The sequence below is a fragment of the Heterodontus francisci genome, chromosome 29 (genome assembly GCF_036365525.1).
Source record: "Heterodontus francisci isolate sHetFra1 chromosome 29, sHetFra1.hap1, whole genome shotgun sequence".
NCBI lineage: Eukaryota > Metazoa > Chordata > Chondrichthyes > Heterodontiformes > Heterodontidae > Heterodontus > Heterodontus francisci.
This window is the reverse complement of record NC_090399.1, coordinates 39709100-39727584: the sequence shown is the minus strand read 5'-3', so window position 1 is coordinate 39727584 and position 18485 is coordinate 39709100.

The following is an 18485-nucleotide window of genomic DNA, read 5'->3' as shown; positions in this document are numbered from 1 at the left end:
GAGATACGAAGGAGACAAAAGGTTTGTCGAAAAGTGAGGGAGCTAAGATGAGGAAAAGTTTAAGCAGGAACTAATAAATGCAAATAGTGAAGTGGGATGTGAGGAAGTGAGAAATAAAGAAACAAGAATCCTGTGATGGAGACAAAAAGTACATAGGAAAGTGTAGGAAATTAGAAGAGACAAAGGTTAATTAAAAAAATGAGAAAATGAAGAGTTAAAAGGGAAGTAGAATGAATGAGGAAAAAGAAAAAGAGAAATGAGGGAGAAGGTTAAAACAAGATTGAAATGTGAAATATGGAAAGGAATTGAGAAAAGAAAAATCGAAACAGGTAAATCTGTTCAGAGTAAACGTCAAGAGAAAATGAGAGCAACAAAAAGGAGTAAAATGGGAAATAAGCAAAGTAAAATTAAATTACAATTAAGAAAACCAACTGAAGAAATTATATGGAGAGGAAGGATTGGATTTGAGGAGATGAAATGTGGTAAGTACAAGATGAGATGTGGAATTAAGGTTCAATTTGAGAATGATGTGGATTAAATAGGGAAATAAAAAAAAGGGAAATTATGCTAGAAAAGGTACGAAATAATCAGCGAAAAATGTCTGAGGGGGAGAAAGAAAGAAACCAGTCCAAAGATCAGTAGAATGAAGATGAAAAGAGGAAAGGAAAGGCAGAAAGAATAAATCAGTGAAGAGAAAAATAAGAGAGAGATTGGGAGAAACGTTAACTACAGTGCCCCAAAAAGTGTAAATGACAAAGAAGGTCAACGTTTGTCAGTATCACAGAATCCACTGGTACAGCAAAGTGAGTCAGGGTCTTTGATTAAGATTAATCAATCAATTTCACATCCTAACCATTAAGTGGAGTTGGTCGTCAAAGTCAAAGATCAGGTTGACACAGTCTGAGATGTTGGGAGAGCAGAGTCAAGCTAATGGAAATGGAAGAAGATACCCAGACAGAAAGAGAAAGAAAACAGATAGGTTAATTGAAAGTATGTAGGAAGGAAGAAGAAATAAGTTGCTCTGTTCATTCCTTCTTCTCAATAATGATGTTTTTGTTCAAGACATACTGGTGTTAATGAAAAACAAATTTTTAATACCCTGGAAATATTGTTTATTGATGTTTTCTTTCTGATATCAGTAACAACAAGCATGCAACCCAACCTGTTAAATTTCAGAGTTTTGTTATTGTATTCTGGGAAATTATATATAATTACCATTTTAAATTTAATGTGAAAAACAAATTAAGCTCGGGCTCTTCTCGGTTTCTTCCATCGTTATTATGTCTTTCCATCCGGCCGGTGCTCACCTGCTGCTGCTTGGACCGAGCAAAATATTTAATGTGTTCAGACAGCGGGTCAACCTGAAGCAGGATTTCACTGCTGGTCACAGAGCAACATGAAGGTGGATGCTGAGGGGCTCCTGTGAAACATGTTAGGGTGAGGTGTCAGCAGAGACCAGGGAATTAGCTCAAATTGTAGAACACTTTCTTTGCCTGTGAGAGGTAGTGGGATTGACACCTGCATTCATGTACCGCCCTGGGAGTGTTTGCTGTGACAGTGCAGAGGGAAAGTTACTCTTTATCTAACTCATTCACATACCACTCTAAGAGGTAGGACATGTGCAGTTACACCCAGCAACATCCATCCTGCCCACACCTGTTGTTGTGTTGTGGCAGATGGAGAAATGCTGGAAGTCCCCTGCAGAGGGAGGTAACGGCAGCTCTGCTGTAAAAGACAGTCAGTCACTTGACCCAAGAGATGGTGAAGGAAAGACTCAGAAAATATAAAGATTTGAAGAACTGGATTCTGAACAAAATAAGGATCCTCAGATCATGGTGTGTTCATACCAGATATATGTTTGAAATGTTTGTTCACAATTAATCCAGATTGGCTGCAGATCAAGAGGAGTAATAGTCATAGAGTCATAGAGCTATGCAGCGCAGAAACAAGCCCTTTGGCCCATCGTGTCTATGCCAGCCATCAAGCACCTAACTATTGCACTCCCATTTTCCAGCACTGAGAAGAGAAAAAGGAAAGGCAGAAATAATAATTCATCAATGAAGAGATTAATAAGAGAGAGAATGGGAGAGAAAAGTTCAGTACAGAATCAGATGGATAGAAAGTAGTAAAGAATGGGGAATGAAAATGAGAGGTGGAAACTAAAAAAAAATTGAAAAACAGGAGAAAGAATAGGAAAAGGTTAAAGCAAAATTAATTTATAATTTAAAAAAAACAAGCACAATATATTCAGAAAAAAACAAGTTTTTTTAAAATTTCTTCATTCTTGGGATCTGGCTTTCACTGGAAAAGCCAGCATTTATTACCCATCCCGAATTACCCTGGACAAGGTGGTGGTGAGCCGGTGCCTTGAACTGCTGCAATCCGTGTGGGAACGATATTCTCCCAATGCTGCTGGTAGGAAATGTGTTCCAGGATTTTGACTGTGACGATGCAGGAACGGTGATATATTTACAATTCAGAATGGCAGGTGAGTTGGTGGGGAACTTGGAGCTGGTGCTGTTCCCATGTACCTGCAGCCCTTGTCTTTCTGCGTCATAGAGGACAAGGGCTTGAGAGGTGCTGTCAAACAAGCATTGGTGAGTTGGTGCAGTGTGTCTGGTAGACTGTACACACTGAAGCCACAGTGCACTGGTGGTGGAGACAGTGAATGTTGAAGGTGGTGTATGGAATGCTGATCAAGTGGACTGCATTGATGTTGAGCTTTTTGAGTGTTGCTGTCTCCATCCAGGCAAGTGGAGATTATTCCACCACTATCCTGACTTGTGCCATGTGGATGGTGGACAGGCTTTGAGGATCAGGAGGTGTTTTACTTACAGAAAAATACCCAGCCTCTGACCTGTTCCTGTAGCCACGATATTTATGTGTCTAGTCCAGTTCAGTTTCTTGTCAATGATGACCCTTGGAATTTTAATGGTGGGGGATTCAGAGACGGTAATGACATTGAATGGCCAGGGCTTGGCATGATGATTGCCTGGCATTTGTCTGGTTCGAATGTTAGTCTCCACTTATCAGCTCAAGACCGAATGTTGTCCAGGTCTTTCTGAACACAAGCATGGACTGTTTTATTATCTGAGAAGTTTGAATGGAACTGAACACAGTGCAATCCTCAGTGAACATCCCCACTTTTCAACTTGTGATGGAGGGAAGGTCATTGATGAAGAAACTGAAGATGGTTGGGTCTAGGACACTGTCCTGAGGAACTCCTGCAGTGACATCCTGGAGCTGAGATGATTGTTGGAAAGGGCCAACCAGCTTCCTTTGTGCTCAGTATGACTCCAGCTTTCCCCCGATTCCCCATTGACTTACATTTAACCAAGACTCCTTGATGTCGAGAGCAGCCACTCTCTGCTGACCTCTGAAATTCAGGTGTTTTGTCCAAATTTGGTCCATGCCTGTAATGAGGTCTTGTGTTGAGCGATCTTCTCAGATTCCAAACTGAGCCTAGTGAGCAGGTATTGGTGAGTAAGTGCTGCTTGATAGTAGTGTTAACTACAACTTCCATCACTTTGCTGATGATTGAATGTGGGCTGATGGAACGGTAATTGACTAAATTGTCAATTCCCACATACAGGGAGCGCAGCGAAGGTTTACCAGACTGATTCCTGGGATGGCGGGACTGACGTATGAGGAGAGATTGAGTCAGTTAGGATTATATTCGCGGGAGTTCAGAAGAGTGAGAGGGGATCTTATAGAAACCTATAAAATTCTAACAGGACTTGACAGGGTAGATGCAAGAAGGATGTTCCCGATGGTGGGGTAGTCCAGAACCAGGGGTCATAGTCTAAGGATACTGGGTAAACCATTTAGGATTGAGATGAGGAGAAATTTCTTCACCCAGAGAGTGGTGATTCTGTGGAATTCTCTAACACAGAAAGCAGTTGAGGCCAAAACATTGTATGTTTTCAAGAAGGAGTTAGATATAGCTCTTGTGTTTAAAGGGATCAAAGGATATGGGGCGAAAGTGGGAACGCGTTACTGCGTTGGATGATTAGCCATGATCATAATGAATGGCAGAGCAGGCTCGAAGGGCCGAATGGACCACCCCTGCTCCTATTTTCTATGTTTCTATGATTGGTTTTGTCCTTTTTTTTGTGGGCAGGATCTACCTGGGCAATTTTGCACTTCATCCATGAGATGCCAGTATTGTAGTTGTACAGCTTAGCTAGAGGCGCAGCTAGTTCTGGAGCATAAGTCTTCAGCAATACAGCCAGGATATAGTGAGGCCCATAGTCTTTGCTTTGTCCAATGCTTTGAGCTTTTTCTTGATATCGTGAAGTTTAAAAAAAATTATTTATTCATGGAATGTGGACGTCACTGGCAACGCCAGTATTTGTTGCTCATCTCTAACTGCCCTTGTGAAGGTGGTGGTGAGCTGCCTTCTTGAACCGCTGAAGTCCATTTGGTGTGGGTACCCCCACACTGTTAGTGAGGCAGTTCCAGATTTTGACCCAGCAACAGTGAAGGAATGGCAATATAGTTCCAAGTTAGGATGGCATGCGGCTTGGAGGAAAACTTGCAGGTGGTGGTGTTCTCATGCATTTGCTGCCCTTGTCCTTCTAGGTGGTAGATGTCGCGGGTGTAGAAGGTAAGTATCGAAGGATTCGTAGCGAGTTGCTGCAGTACATCTTGTAGATGGTACCCACTGCTGGCACTGTGCGTCACTGGTGGAGGGAGTGAATGTTGAAGGTGGTGGATGGGGTACCAATCAAGTCTGCTTTGTCCTGGATGGTGTTGAGCTTCCAAAGTGTTGTTGGGGCTGCAAGTGGAGAGTATACCACCACACTCCTGACTTGTGCCTTGTAGATGATGGACAGGCTTTAGGGAGCCAGGAACTGAGTTACTCGCTGCAGGATTCCCATTCTCTGACCTGTTCTTATAGTCACAGTAGTTATGCAGCTGCTCCAGTTCAGTTTCTGGTCAATGGTGACCCCCAGGATGTTGATACTGGGAGATTCAGTGATGATAATGCTATTGAATGTCAAAGGGAGATCGCTAGGTTCTCTTTTGTTGGAGATGGTCATTGCCTGGCACTTGTGTGGCGCGAATGTTACTTGCTGCTCATCAGCCCAAGCCTGGATGTTTTCCAGTTCTTGCTGCATATGGACTTGTGTTACTTCAGTATCTGAGGAGTTGCGAATAATACTGAACATTGTGCAATCATCAGCGAACATACCCACTTCTAACGTTATGATTGAAGAAAGGTCATTGATGAAGCAGCTGAAGATGGTTGGACTTACAACACTATCCTGAGGACCTCCTGTAGCAATGTCCTGGGGCTGAGATGATTGGCCTCCATTAGCCAAAACCATCTTCCTTCGTGCTAAGTATGTCTCCAGCCAGTGGAGAGTTTTCCCCCCGATTTCAATTGGCTTCAATTTAACTGGGGTTCCTTTTTGCTACATTTGGTCAAATTTGGCCTTGATATCAAGAGCAGTCACTCTCACCTCACCTCTGGAATTCAGCTTTTTTTTTTGTCCATTTTTGGACCAAGGCTGTAATGAGGGCAGTAATAAGGTCTGAAGCTAAGTGACCTTGGTGGAACCCAAACTGAGGGTCAGGGAGCAGTTTATTTCTAAGTGTCACTTGATAGCACTGTCAATGACACCTTTCATCACTTTGCTGATGACTGAGAGTTGATTGATGGGGCGGTAATTGGCCAGATTGGTTTTGTCCTAGTTTTTGTGGATAGGACATACCTGGGTAATTTTCCACATTGTGGAGTAGAAGCCAGTGTTGTAACTGTACTGGAACAGCTTAGCGAGAGGTGCAGTTAGTTCTGGAGCACATGTCTTCAGTACTATAGCCGGGATATCGTGGTGACCCATAGCCTTTGCTATGTCCAATGTGCTCATTCGTTTTCAGATATTACATGAAGTGAATCGAATTGGCAGAAAACTGGCATCTAGAATGTGGGTAACCTCAGGAGGAGGCAGAGATGGATCATTCACTCAGCAATTCTGGCTGAAGGTGATTGCAAACACCTCAGCTTTGTCTTTGCCATCTTAGCAGTCAACCTGGATTGCGAGCTCCCCCACCTTCAATGTCTGGTGATCAAAAGTCCATTATGTGTTGAATGTGTCAGGAAGTCGCTGTTTTGTCCTTCCAAACACTGTCTGTTAATATGCAAATATATTTCCAGCCACGGCTGATCTGTTTAACAAGTCGTTTCTTCACTCCAGTAGCAGTTTAAAATCAATGTTCATGATAAAATTAAAGTGCCTCATTCTTAGCAGTTGGGGACCGAACATGACATTAATTTAATATATCTTTTCTCCCAGGTCTGTGTTATCTATTCCCAAAGCAGTGATCAAATCATTCAGGGCAGTATCCTGGTTAAAAACAATAAAAGATGGATTACCTCACAAGTCTGAGGTTAGGGTGGACAAGATAACATTCTTTATATCACTGTCTTTGAGAATGGGGTGGAAATTCTGAAACACCTGCACCTTATGTCCAGGAATATTTAACACTGTTGTAGGGTATTCCCAAGCACAGAGGCACATGCAGTAAATATCATACTGTTTAAATATTATTTGAGTAACCAGTAACATATAATATTAATGAACAGTGAGGAGGTTGCAAATCACCATGGAACTTGACCACATTCCACAGGAGCTGAGTAATCCAATCTCAAACAAAAGGCTAATTAATATGAAAAGCAGACACCCTTGTGGAATACTGACAAAGGTGCTAGCCTGTAACAAGGTGAAAACATCATGAGTAATCCCCGATCTGTGTATGGGTCGGTCATGCAGCCCCTCTATGCCTAGTAACCGCTTCTATTGGCTCTAATAATCAATGGATATCATCGATAATCATTGTGATTGGACCATGTCCGGCCGGGATGGGCTGAGTAACTGTTTGAAAATGTATAAGTATGGATGATTTTCCTTTGTTCAGTGGAGAGGCATCTGGACAGCCCAGTGACCTGTTCCCCGCTGGCGGAACTAAATAAACTGTTTGACATTGGAGCAGACCTGAGTGTCGAGTGATTCTTCTAGATTCATTCCCGCTAACAATTGGCGTAGTCGGCAGGATCAGGTTTAAGTCAACTCTTCTGCGACCCTGATATCCCAATCACCCAGCCTGAGCCGGAAATTAAGAGGACTGAGTCCCACATGAAGGCGAGGAATTAAGTGGGCGAAGGGAACGTAAAGGGGCAAGGGGGAGTTGGCTGAAGCCTGATCCCGAACTTGAGAACAGGATTCGGCGGTCGTTAATGCCATCAGGAATACCGGGTGAGTATCTTTAAAGCTTATCCCGGGGCCGGGTGGTGTTTCGCGACCGACGAATGCCAAGTTTGTGAACAGGATCTGAACAATGGTCAAACGGTGGTAGGTAGTTCATTAAGAGACTTAGGCATTGTCAAGGAGGGTTTGGAATATATGTATGCATATATATATCATAAGCTTGTTTTATGAAATACGGACAGACTTGTGACCCGACAGTTAGCCAGGAGACGGTCTACTACAAGTTGCGCTAAGTTAAAAGAGGACCTCTGAGAGTAGATTCTAATGGTTCTAATCCTACCCAAGCCTGGCCAGTGAAAAGATAGAGCTCGAGCGGGGACCAGAGGGGTCCCTTACCTGCCACCTGGCAAAGAAACATAAAAAGTTGATCGAGAAGATGATTAAATCTAATTGGAATCCCCACGATCCCGCCACAAAACAAAGGGAGTGGTGACAAAAAGAAGAAAAGCATTCACTAAGTTTATGGCAGAGCGACATAAAAGACTATGTTTTAGAGTAAAAACAAGTTAATGTCTTCGATTCGACTGTGAGAATGTTGGAAGCGTCCACGAATGAATTGAATTACTGGGATGTGCCCCTTGTGTTCTGTGGAACTTGTGTTCTGTAGAACTGACTGTCGTTAACTCTTTGTTGTCTGGCTTTAATGTTGAAAGCATGAGTATTAAGTTGTTTGGAATTGAATGAGTGTGAAAAGTGATTGTTGAGCATGTTCATTTCGATTTAAGATTGTGCACCCAGGAATGGGATATAAACTTGAATTATATTTTAAGTTAAAGTTTTATTATTTTAAAAGTTGGTTTTGCAACTGTGAAAAGGCAATGAACAATTTTCTAAGAGATAAGCTTCAGCCTTGAAGGTCTGAAGATGTTTGGCAGAAATCCAATTTGAAGTTTACAACTCCTGCTTTAATTGGAGTTCCAGTTTAAAATCTGTTCAAGTTTTTTGGAGTTTGAATTAAAGACATGTTTAACTGACTGTTTTAAGTAGCAAATGTCAGGAATTGCATATTGGTTTTAAGGGAGAGAAGGATAAGCAAAGGAGATCATGGGAAAGATTAAAGTTTGTGTAAGGAGCTGATGTTAAGTCTTTTGTTGTAAGAATGTTAAATAACTTTTTTTTTAGTTTTTGGTTTTATTACAGTCATTTGAAAAGGCGCCCGAAGAACAAGAAAAAATGACGTAACTTACCTATCTTTAAAAAAAAAGCGCGTGCTATTCTGTTCTGTGTGTAGTTAATAAGTATTATAAGTTAATAAGTCTGAATTAAATTAATACTGTTAAGGTTAATTGACCTGTTTAGTTGAAAAAAAAACTGGAAATGTCATTTGCAACCACAATGAACTTTCAAGTTTAGCATGTTGAGTTTTAGGGGAGTGTTAAGTTCCGGACATAGGACTCACTCATATAACATCGGCAGTTTTGATTTTTAAATATTTATTGCAGTGAATTGGAATTTGGAATCATCTTTGTTATAAAAAAAAATCCTTGGATTAGAAACCTCTTACAAAAGATGCTAAAAGTTTGGAAACAATTGGAATTTAATCTAAAATGCTGTCTTTCCTGATGGAGATGGTTTCCTTTGAAGTTGATAATGTTACTAAAGATTTTGTTGTTTGAAAATCCTAAAGATACCAAAAAACATTTAAAATGGAGTTTAGTTCTTTTCCATTAAAAAAAAGGATTACGTAAAGCGACGCAGCGGAGAATGCTTTGCTCCGCCCATTTGGAGACAAGCAAGAAATTAACCTTTCTGCAACTATCTTTATCAATGAGACAAAGTGCTTGATAAGGTGAAATAGTTGCAAGCACTTCTGTCTTTACGAAAAAAAATGCAATATCACCAAGTCTGGGCATAAGAAATTGGAATCGATAAACAAAATTAAATTGATATGAGTGGTTATTTAAAGCATTCAAAGGGAAATTTACTGTTATTTGAATTTGGAATAATCTGAGATGTCGAAAATCCAGTTTAATTTGGCAAGTTATTTAAGGAATTAAAATGTCATCTAAGGTAAAAAAAAAACAATATATAGTAATGCCTGGAATCAAATGGAAATGTTTGATTTCTGTTTTAAGGAATTATGAATATTGATTGTAAAGGTTCTCCAGGGCTCAAAATGAAATAGAATTATAATTAATAGGAATTGGCAATTAGATCTGGTTGATGCAAGAGCTAATAAAGGAATTCTGGGTATAAACAAATGGTGAAATTAGAATTCAAACAGCTAAAATAATATCGTGTGAAATTTCCAAGAAGTCTAGAATTTTACAGTGAAAGTCAGGAAAGTGTAGATAAGACTGGCAATTGTTAGTTTTCTCTTGGCGATATGAGTTTTTAGGAGAGCTACATTTGAAAGTCTGGCCCTTTTTGATCTTTTGATAAGATCACCTGACGAACGGGTCTCAAACATGTTTACTGACTTGAGAAACAGCATGGCATGAAATGTTTAATGCAGCCAGTGCAGTGAGACAACTCACATAGAGAAAATTACTTTATAATAATTAGGATAAATTAAACACTTTAATAATGACAGGAAGGACAATGAGGTTGCCAGGAGATGTCATAGCAGGTAGTGAGGAAATAGGACCCGGAAGAGAAAGGGTTGAAAGATTTTTGAAGGAGTTGTGCAGACAACTGCACAAGGTGAGGCAGGAGGTTCTATAGAAACATGATAGAGGAACAGACAAAGTGCCTGTTGTGGGAGACAAAGTAATGGTAAAGAGAAGGGCCGATGGAAACATAGGTCTCAACTGAAGGTATGTCAAGACAACAGCAAATGATAGACTCCGAAATAAACACCACCTGGTACGCAAAGAGATACCGGGAATGGTAGAATACACTTGAGAATGGACTACTCGGGGGGCTGGGAATAATGGTAGTGTTGATAGGCATTTGGATTATTATTAGATGGGCTACTAACTGGGCAAGGATTGTGGGGAACGAAGCCCGAGCGTGATGGGACCATATAGATAATTTCGAAAGAGTAGAGATGATAAGAATATAAATTAACTCCTGGTTTCCCCAGGACATGTTCGGTCCCCACAGGTAGACATGTATCCCTCGTCAGGGGATACTCACAACATGGACAAGTACTAACACCTGGTGACCACCGGGGCAGTGTGTTTATATTACAGATATAACCACTAGTGGCGAATGGGAAAGAACCGGACTGCAGTGGCTGGGGGCCTGATGCTAATATCCGGAGAGGAAGAACAAAGACCCGGTAATGGATGCACACGGATTAATGAAAGGAGTATTAATATGGACTATATGAATTATGGGGCATTACACAACATGTTAGATGGGAAGTGTATAACGGTGAGTAAACCTACTTGACTGCATGGCTTACGGTGAATCCGGGCAAAGATGCAGTATGTGTACGGTGTTCCACAGATGACCGTGCTAACTGCGTGACCAGACAGAAAGGGGAAGGGGTAACTGAGAGCTGTGTCTTTGGAATTGTTTGTGCCCCTCCCATTGGGCAACAGATGATAAGGAAAGTTGAAAGGAACATGGATGTGTGTGGGTACATCGAGCCCAGGGGAAGCGTTGTATGATAATGTTAAACATGAGATTGTGCCTGCCCTGGTCAATATCTCAGGAATGCAAATGCCAGGGTATTGTATGGAACAGGCAAGAAATATGTATAGTGTATTAAGTAAGATTGTAATGCAGCAGGCTGCCGATGCCATGGGTGCCACTAGATTTAGAGGCCAGGATCAGCTTTATAGAACAAAGAGGGGGATAGTTAATGACGTTGCCACCGGATTCAATACCGGTGCCTCCATAATAAACTCATTAGATATACAAGGTCTGAATGAAAAGATGAAACACCTTAAAGGAGTAATGAAGGGACTCTTAAAGAGAGCAGAGAAAAATCAGGAGGATCAGACCAATCTGGGAGAAGAGGGCACGGAGACACAATTAGACGGAATTACAACATTAGAGGCACTTGCCAGAACCGTCAACCACCTCATAGATAGAGAACGGTAAGATGCCGCAAAGCTAAGCCAGGGACAACTCGGTCACGCTTATGGCTTGTGGATGGTGGGACAGTCACGACACAACCTCGATCAGATCCAAAGTGGGGAGGTGCCCGATTGGACAGACAGCCCACATCTGGCTCAGCTGACCAAGAGAAAAGGGATACTGGACAATTGTACTCCGAAAGGACTCATCAGAGTATACCCAGTGATCCCAGATTGTGAAATGGGCAAAGCTGCAGGAGTGGCAATAGTCCTGATGATCCCAATAGTCACTGTAGGGACTCAGGGCCATTTCCCCATTACCAGTTGGAAAATATTGGGGTCGTACGGGGTAATACCTCCGTCCGCTACTATTTAACTGAAACCTCTGCCATACTCAGAAACAATACACTATATGAAACCTCCCTCATGGGATGCAAGCAAAGGGGGGACTTACAGTATGTCCTCACCCAGTGGGACAGAGAGAACTGGATGAATGTGGGTTCAATCGAACCGACGGTTGTGTCGTAGAGATCATACCTGCCCCAAAGCATTTTGCAAGAACAGGCTACGGAGGTAAAGGGAAATACTGCGTTTCCACCACAGAAAGTTCCTACCGCTACAATAATCTACAATGCCCTATCCCATTTTCTAATTTTTGCTTACGACCTTACGACCAGTCACTATAGGGCAAGCCCGAATTATGCAGGTTCGGCGTAGAGGTACCAAGATCATTAACGTCACTGGTCATTTCCATGACCACCTACAGGATTACAAGGAACCAGAACCAGTCCCCATCCCACACCTGGCCGAAGTACTAAGGGAATTAAGACTCAGGGTGGGCCAATCCGTAAAACTCTACCACCAACTGCAGACAAAAATCAAAAAGCTAGAGAAAGATACGGACACAGAATTGCAGGACCGGAGTTGGTAGGAGAAGATCTGGGATTGGGGGATGAACGTCTACATCAACCCTTGGATTAGGATAATTTCTCATGTGCTAGTTGGAATACAGTTAATACTGGCCATAACATGGGGCATACTAGCTTGCCGATCATACAGGCGCTATGTGCAGCGAAGGAGGATGAAAACCAGAGCAAAGGCAAGGGAGACAATTTGTCTATCTAGAGGGCTAAGTCAGGTGGATCACATTAATTTGATATAATGCGACCGGAATTCCTGAAATCACGTGACTGGCCAGCACGTTTGGGGCAGAGAATACCGGATGAGTGCAAAGGGTTAAAAAACAACAACAGCAATAAATAGTGTCGGTTGAGAAGACTCGGGTTAGTCTCCTACCGAAAGGGGGGATTGTTGTAGGGTATTCCCAAGCGCAGAGGCACTTGCAGTAAATATCATAATGTTTAAATATTATTTGAGTAACCAGTAACATATAATATTAGTGAACAGTGAGGAGGTTGCAAAGCACCATGGGGCTCAGTGAACTTGACCACATTCCACAGGAGCTGAGTAATCCAATCTCAAACAAAAGGCTAATTAATATGAAAAGCAGACACCTTTGTGGAATGCTGACAAAGGTGCTAGCCTGTAACGAGGTGAAAACATCATGAGTAATCCCCTATCTGTGTATGGGCCGGTAACAAGGTGAAGATAAGGGGGTATGGAAAACATCATGAGTAATCCCCTATCTGTGTATGGGCCGGTCATGCAGCCCCTCTATGCCTAGCAACCGCTTCTATTGGCTCTAATAATCAATGTATATAATCGATAATCATTGTGATTGGACCATGTCCGGCCGGGATGGGCTGAGTAACTGTTTGAAAATGTATAAGTATGGATGATTTTCCTTTGTTCAGTGGAGAGGCATCTGGACAGTCCAGTGACCTGTTCTCCGCTGGCAGAACTAAATAAACTGTTTGACATTGGAGCAGACCTGAGTGTCGAGTGATTCTTCTAGATTCATTCCCGCTAACAACACCCTGTTCTACCCTTCTTTGAGCCAGGTCTCTGTTAGAGCCACATCATATTTCCACATGGCAATCTGCACCTGCATCTCACCAATCGTATTAACCACACTCCGTGCATTCACACACATGCATATTAACCCTGATTCAAACTTTATTACCTTCTCCTTTACTCTGATGACACCTAATAACGTACTATTCCCTACTCTTGATCTATCTATCTCCCCCAGTATTCTGTGCACTCCTCTCTCATACTTGCTCCTGGTCCCCCCACCCCAGACAAGTTACCAGTTTTGCTTCCCTCTAATCTGAGCTTACTCTCAGGTTCCCATTCCCCTGACAATTTAGTTTAAACCCTCCCCAACAGCACGAGCAGATCTCCCTGCCGAGGATATTCGTCCCAGTCCTGCTAAGATGCAACCTGTCCATCTTGTACAGGTCCCACCTGCCCCAGACCTGGTCCCAATGTCTCAGAAATCTGATGTCCTCCCTCCTACACCAGTTCTCAGGCCACATCTTCAATCGTTCAATTCTCCTATTCTTATGCTCACTTGCACGTGGGACTGGGAGTAATCTTGAGATTACTGCTTTTGAGGTCCTGCTTTTTAAATTTTTTCCTAGCTCCCTAAAATCTGCTTTCAGGACGTCATCCCCCTTCTTACATATTGGTATCAATGTGGGCCATGACCTCTGCCTGTTCACCCTCCCCCAGAAGTATGTCCTGCAGCCTCTCCATGACATCCTTGACCCTGGCACCAGGGAGGCAACACACCATCCTGGAGTCATGGTTACTGCCACAGAAATGCCTGTCTGTTTACCTAATGAATCCCCTATCACTACTGCTCTTCCACTCTTCTTCCTCCGTTCCTGTGCAGCTGAACCACCTGTCGTGCCACAAACTTGGCTTTGACTGCACTCCTCTGAGGAAACATCACCCTCACCAGTATCCAAAATGGAAAATCGATTACAGAGTGAGATCATATCAGGGGACTCCTGCACTACCTGCCTGGTTCTCTTAGATTGTCTGGCGGTCACCCAGTCCCTATCTGCGTGCCTGCTCCTAACCTGTGGTGTGACCACCTGCTTAACTGCACTACCCACATAGTCCTCCGCTTTTTGGATGCACAACAGTGACTCCAGCTGCTCCTCGAGTTCCGAAACCCGGAGCTTAAGCTTCTGCAGCCAATAACACTTCCTGTGGATGTATTTGTCTAGGACACATGGTGCGTCCATGACTTCCCACATGCCATAGGCTGTACATTCCACTCAGCAGAGCTGCCCTGCCATACCTTAACCTTGCAAACTATTTATTATAAGTAGATTAGTGTAAAAGGTACTCACCGAACAGCTCTTCCAACTGTAGGAACCAAATACTGGACGGTTGAAAAAGTAGAAAAACAAGTAGAAAAAAGAAGCACCTCCTCCCCCCTTCACCGAAGTCGCCACTCATCAAACTCGTATCTCTACACTCAGCTTGCAATCTGCACTCCATTTTTTTGCTGAGGTGCTGGTCTATAGGGACACTTGGAAGGAACACATGAAACAACTGGGAGAATATGCTTGGATGATTGAAATTGGCTGATTGGGAGCACCTTTGTGGAAAAAATTAAAAACCAAAATACCCGAATATTCAGATGGAGTTTATTGTTACAGCCTTATCACTTGAAGATTGTACACATTTTGGGAAAGAACAATGTTATCGCTGATGCTTTGTCATGCATTTAACCTTATAGAGTTACATGAGTAACAATCATAGAGTCATAGAGTTACACAGCACAGAAACAGACCCTTCAGCCCATTGTGTCTGTGCGGATATCAAGCACCTAACTATTCTAATCCCATTTTCCAGCACTTGGCCTGTAGCCTTGTATGCTATGGCATTTCAAGTGCTCATCTAAATACTTCTTAAATGTTGTGAGGGTTCCTGCCTCTACCATCCCTTCAGGCAGTGCGTTCCAGACTCCAACCACCCTCTGGGTGAAATTGTTTTTCCTCAAATCCCCTGTAAACCTGCCTTTTACTTAAATCTATGCCCCTGGTTATTGGCCCCTCCGCTAAGGGAAAAAGTTTCTTCCTATCTAACCGATCAATGCCCCTCATAATTTTGTATACCTCAATCATGTCTCCCCTCAGCCTTCTCTGCTCTAAGGAAAACAACCCTGGCCTTTTCAGTCTCTCTTCATAGCTGAAATGCCCCAGCCCAGGCAACATCCTGGTGAATCTCCTCCGCACCCTCTCCAGTGCAATCACATCTTTCCTATAGTGTGGCTACCAGAACTGTACACAGTACTCCAGCTGTGGCCTAACTAGCATTTTATACAGCTCCATCATAACCTCCCTACTCTTATATTCTATGCCTCGGCTAATAAAGGCAAGTATCCCATATGCATTCCTAACCACCTTATCTTCCTGCGCTGTTGCCTTCAGTGATCTATGGACAAGTACACCAAGGTCCCTCTGGCCCTCTGTACTTCCTAGGGTCCTACCATCTATTGTATATTCCCTTGCCTTGTTAGTCCTCCCAAAATGCATCACCTCACACTTCTCAGGATTAAATTCCACTTGCCACAGCTCCGCCCATCTTACCAGCCTATCTATAATCATCCTGTAATCTAAGGCTTTCCTCCTCACTATTTGCAACACCACCAATTTTCATGTCATCTGCGAACTTACTATATTCCTATATTCACGTCTAAATCATCTCAATCATTAATGTACACAATGGTACAAAGCAAAATGGTGTTAACTACCAGTGGAGTGAATGATGGACATGAATGCAAAAATATGTTTCAAATGTTTTTTCAATTTCTGTTTTACATTGTAATGAAACACATTCAAGAATGGTGCATCATTTCCCCAAGGGCAGAGGTGATACAGGAGGTTTTTTTTCTATTGAAAGCTTAGAATTCTGTGTGTTTTTAAAAATTGAGAAAAAGGATTTTTTTCTCTGAACAAACTTGGTGCTTGAACTGAGTGAAACAGACTGCAAAGCAACTGTTTACAAACATCGTAGCAGAGGGAAATGACAGGTCACATGACTTGATTGTTGGAGTTTTCGTTTCACTTTTGCATTGTGAAAGACCAGTGAGCTGAACAAGGAGCTGACAGTGAAATCTGGCTGGGACCTGACTGCAGACCAGAGAAAAGACCTCTCTCTGTAAAGGAAGACTTGCATGTCTTGGAAAGAAATCCTAAATTTGAAGCATGGCTGTGGTCTGCCTGGAGAGAGGAAAAGAGCCCTAGGAGCGGAAAAGACCTAAGAAAAGAAAGGTTACTACTCTCCTTTGAGGAAAATAACTTTGTAATGAGGAAGCCCCTGCATTTGAAACGTAGCAGATTCCTATTCCCTCCAGTCTCTGAAGAATCCCTGCCTCAAGAGTGATTCCTGTTGGTTCTTGTGTTTTGGGAGATCCTGCTGCTACATGCTTTACTGAAAGACCTGTGTGACGTCTGCTGCAGACAAATTGACTTGAACGCCTATCCATCACAGACTGTTCAACAATCTCACCTGGAGAGACTTCAAGTGGAATCTAACTTTGGAATACCGCACCGTACCGGAAACATTCTACCAGAATTTGATATACTCAATCATTTTATTTTTTCCTTTTTATTCATAAGAAATAGCTGTAAACCAAAACATCCTTTTTCCCTGGTTAGATGTTTTTTTTTGAATGTGTGTATGTGTGAATGAGGGTTAGGAAGAATAAGAAGTGTGAAAAGAATCCTTTCACATATAGTTATCTCATTATTTTTTAAGACTTAGTTTATAAATAAATAATTTTGTTGTTGTTTAAAGAAACTTGGTTTGGTGTGCTTCATTCTGGGGGACAAATAGTGTTTAATTTTGCTATTCTCCAGTAGGTGGGAAACTTTACTAATTACTGTGACCTGTGGAGTAGTGGGACTGAATTAACAGTGCATTACTCCTGCCTTGGTCGCAACACTAATGATCAGAAGATTGCAGGTTTGACTCCTACCTGGCGCGATGAATTTTGTAAACTTTGCATTCTGACTTCACACAGTTTGCAAGCTGATCTACCTGGTCATGCTGCCTGACCACTTGCAGGGCAAATGTCTTCTTAGCTTCGTAGGCAGCGTTTCAGTCTCAAAATGTGAATGTCCTGAATAAAAATCCTCAGTAAATTATCCAGTGTTGTAAAGCTTTCTTTCCCTTCTCTCACCACAGATCTCCATCTTTGCTCCATATAAAAAGAAATAAGCCTTGCTTACTATAACACACCAAAGGATTTGATGCCTCTCGACCTCTTTGTACCTCAGCACATGGAAATGCTTCGGAAGGAAGTATGTGCACAACCGTTCACTGACACCAGACACCACTGCTGTGTCTGATCAATTGCCCCGAGGTAAAAACACAGTGGAGAATGTGAATATCGATCCCACTACCTCTCACAGGCAAAGTGAGTGCTCTACCATTTGAGCTAACTCCCTGGTCTCTGCTGTCAACTCACCCTAACTTGTTTCACAGGAGCCCCTCAGCATCCACATCCATGATGCTCTGTGACCAGCAGTGAAATCCTGCTTCTGGTTGACATGCTGCCTGAACACATTAAAATGTTTTGCTCGGTCCAAGCAGCAGCAGGCGAGCACTGGCTGGACGGAAAGACACAATAACGATGAAAGAAGCCGAGAAGAGCCCGAACTTGCGGGAGGGAAGTGAGGTGACTGGAAACTAGCAGCTGCCCGAGTGTATGGGGAGCAGTCGAGAGCCCTGTCTGACTGACAGAGACTTCTTTGGCTTTCAAGCGAGTGCTGAGTGTTTGGATGAGTTGCTGCTCAAAGGAGCTCCCTGCTGGCCAGCAGATGTAACTGCAGAAGTGAAACAGCTGTGTGCAGGCTGTTTTCAGACAGGAAAGGAGGACTCCTGCACCTTGGTGGCAACATGTTAAACCATAATCTACTTGGCAAGTTAAGAGTGCTGCCTTCAGCTAATTGCAGCTTCTACACACTTACTCCAAAAAGACACACGCTCCTTTGAGCTGGAATTGAACCAGAGACCTAAGGATAACTGTGGTTTGCTTTCCAGTGCGGTTCATCACTTCAAACTCAGCCATTGAAGGGAAGCAGTGAAAACAATTCTCTTTCCTGATTGTTCTCCACACGACTTTCTGAGTGTTGTGTATTCACAGAGTAAAACTACATGAGGTCTTTACTGGGAGCAGCCACGTTGGAACATCTCCGAACAGAGAGGGCAGCAAAGAGGCAGTATAGCAGTATAATTATTACAATACAATCAGCCAGTTTAATACAGTATACTACACTCACTCCCCACTTAAAAGTTATTACATTAAATGTAAAATGATACT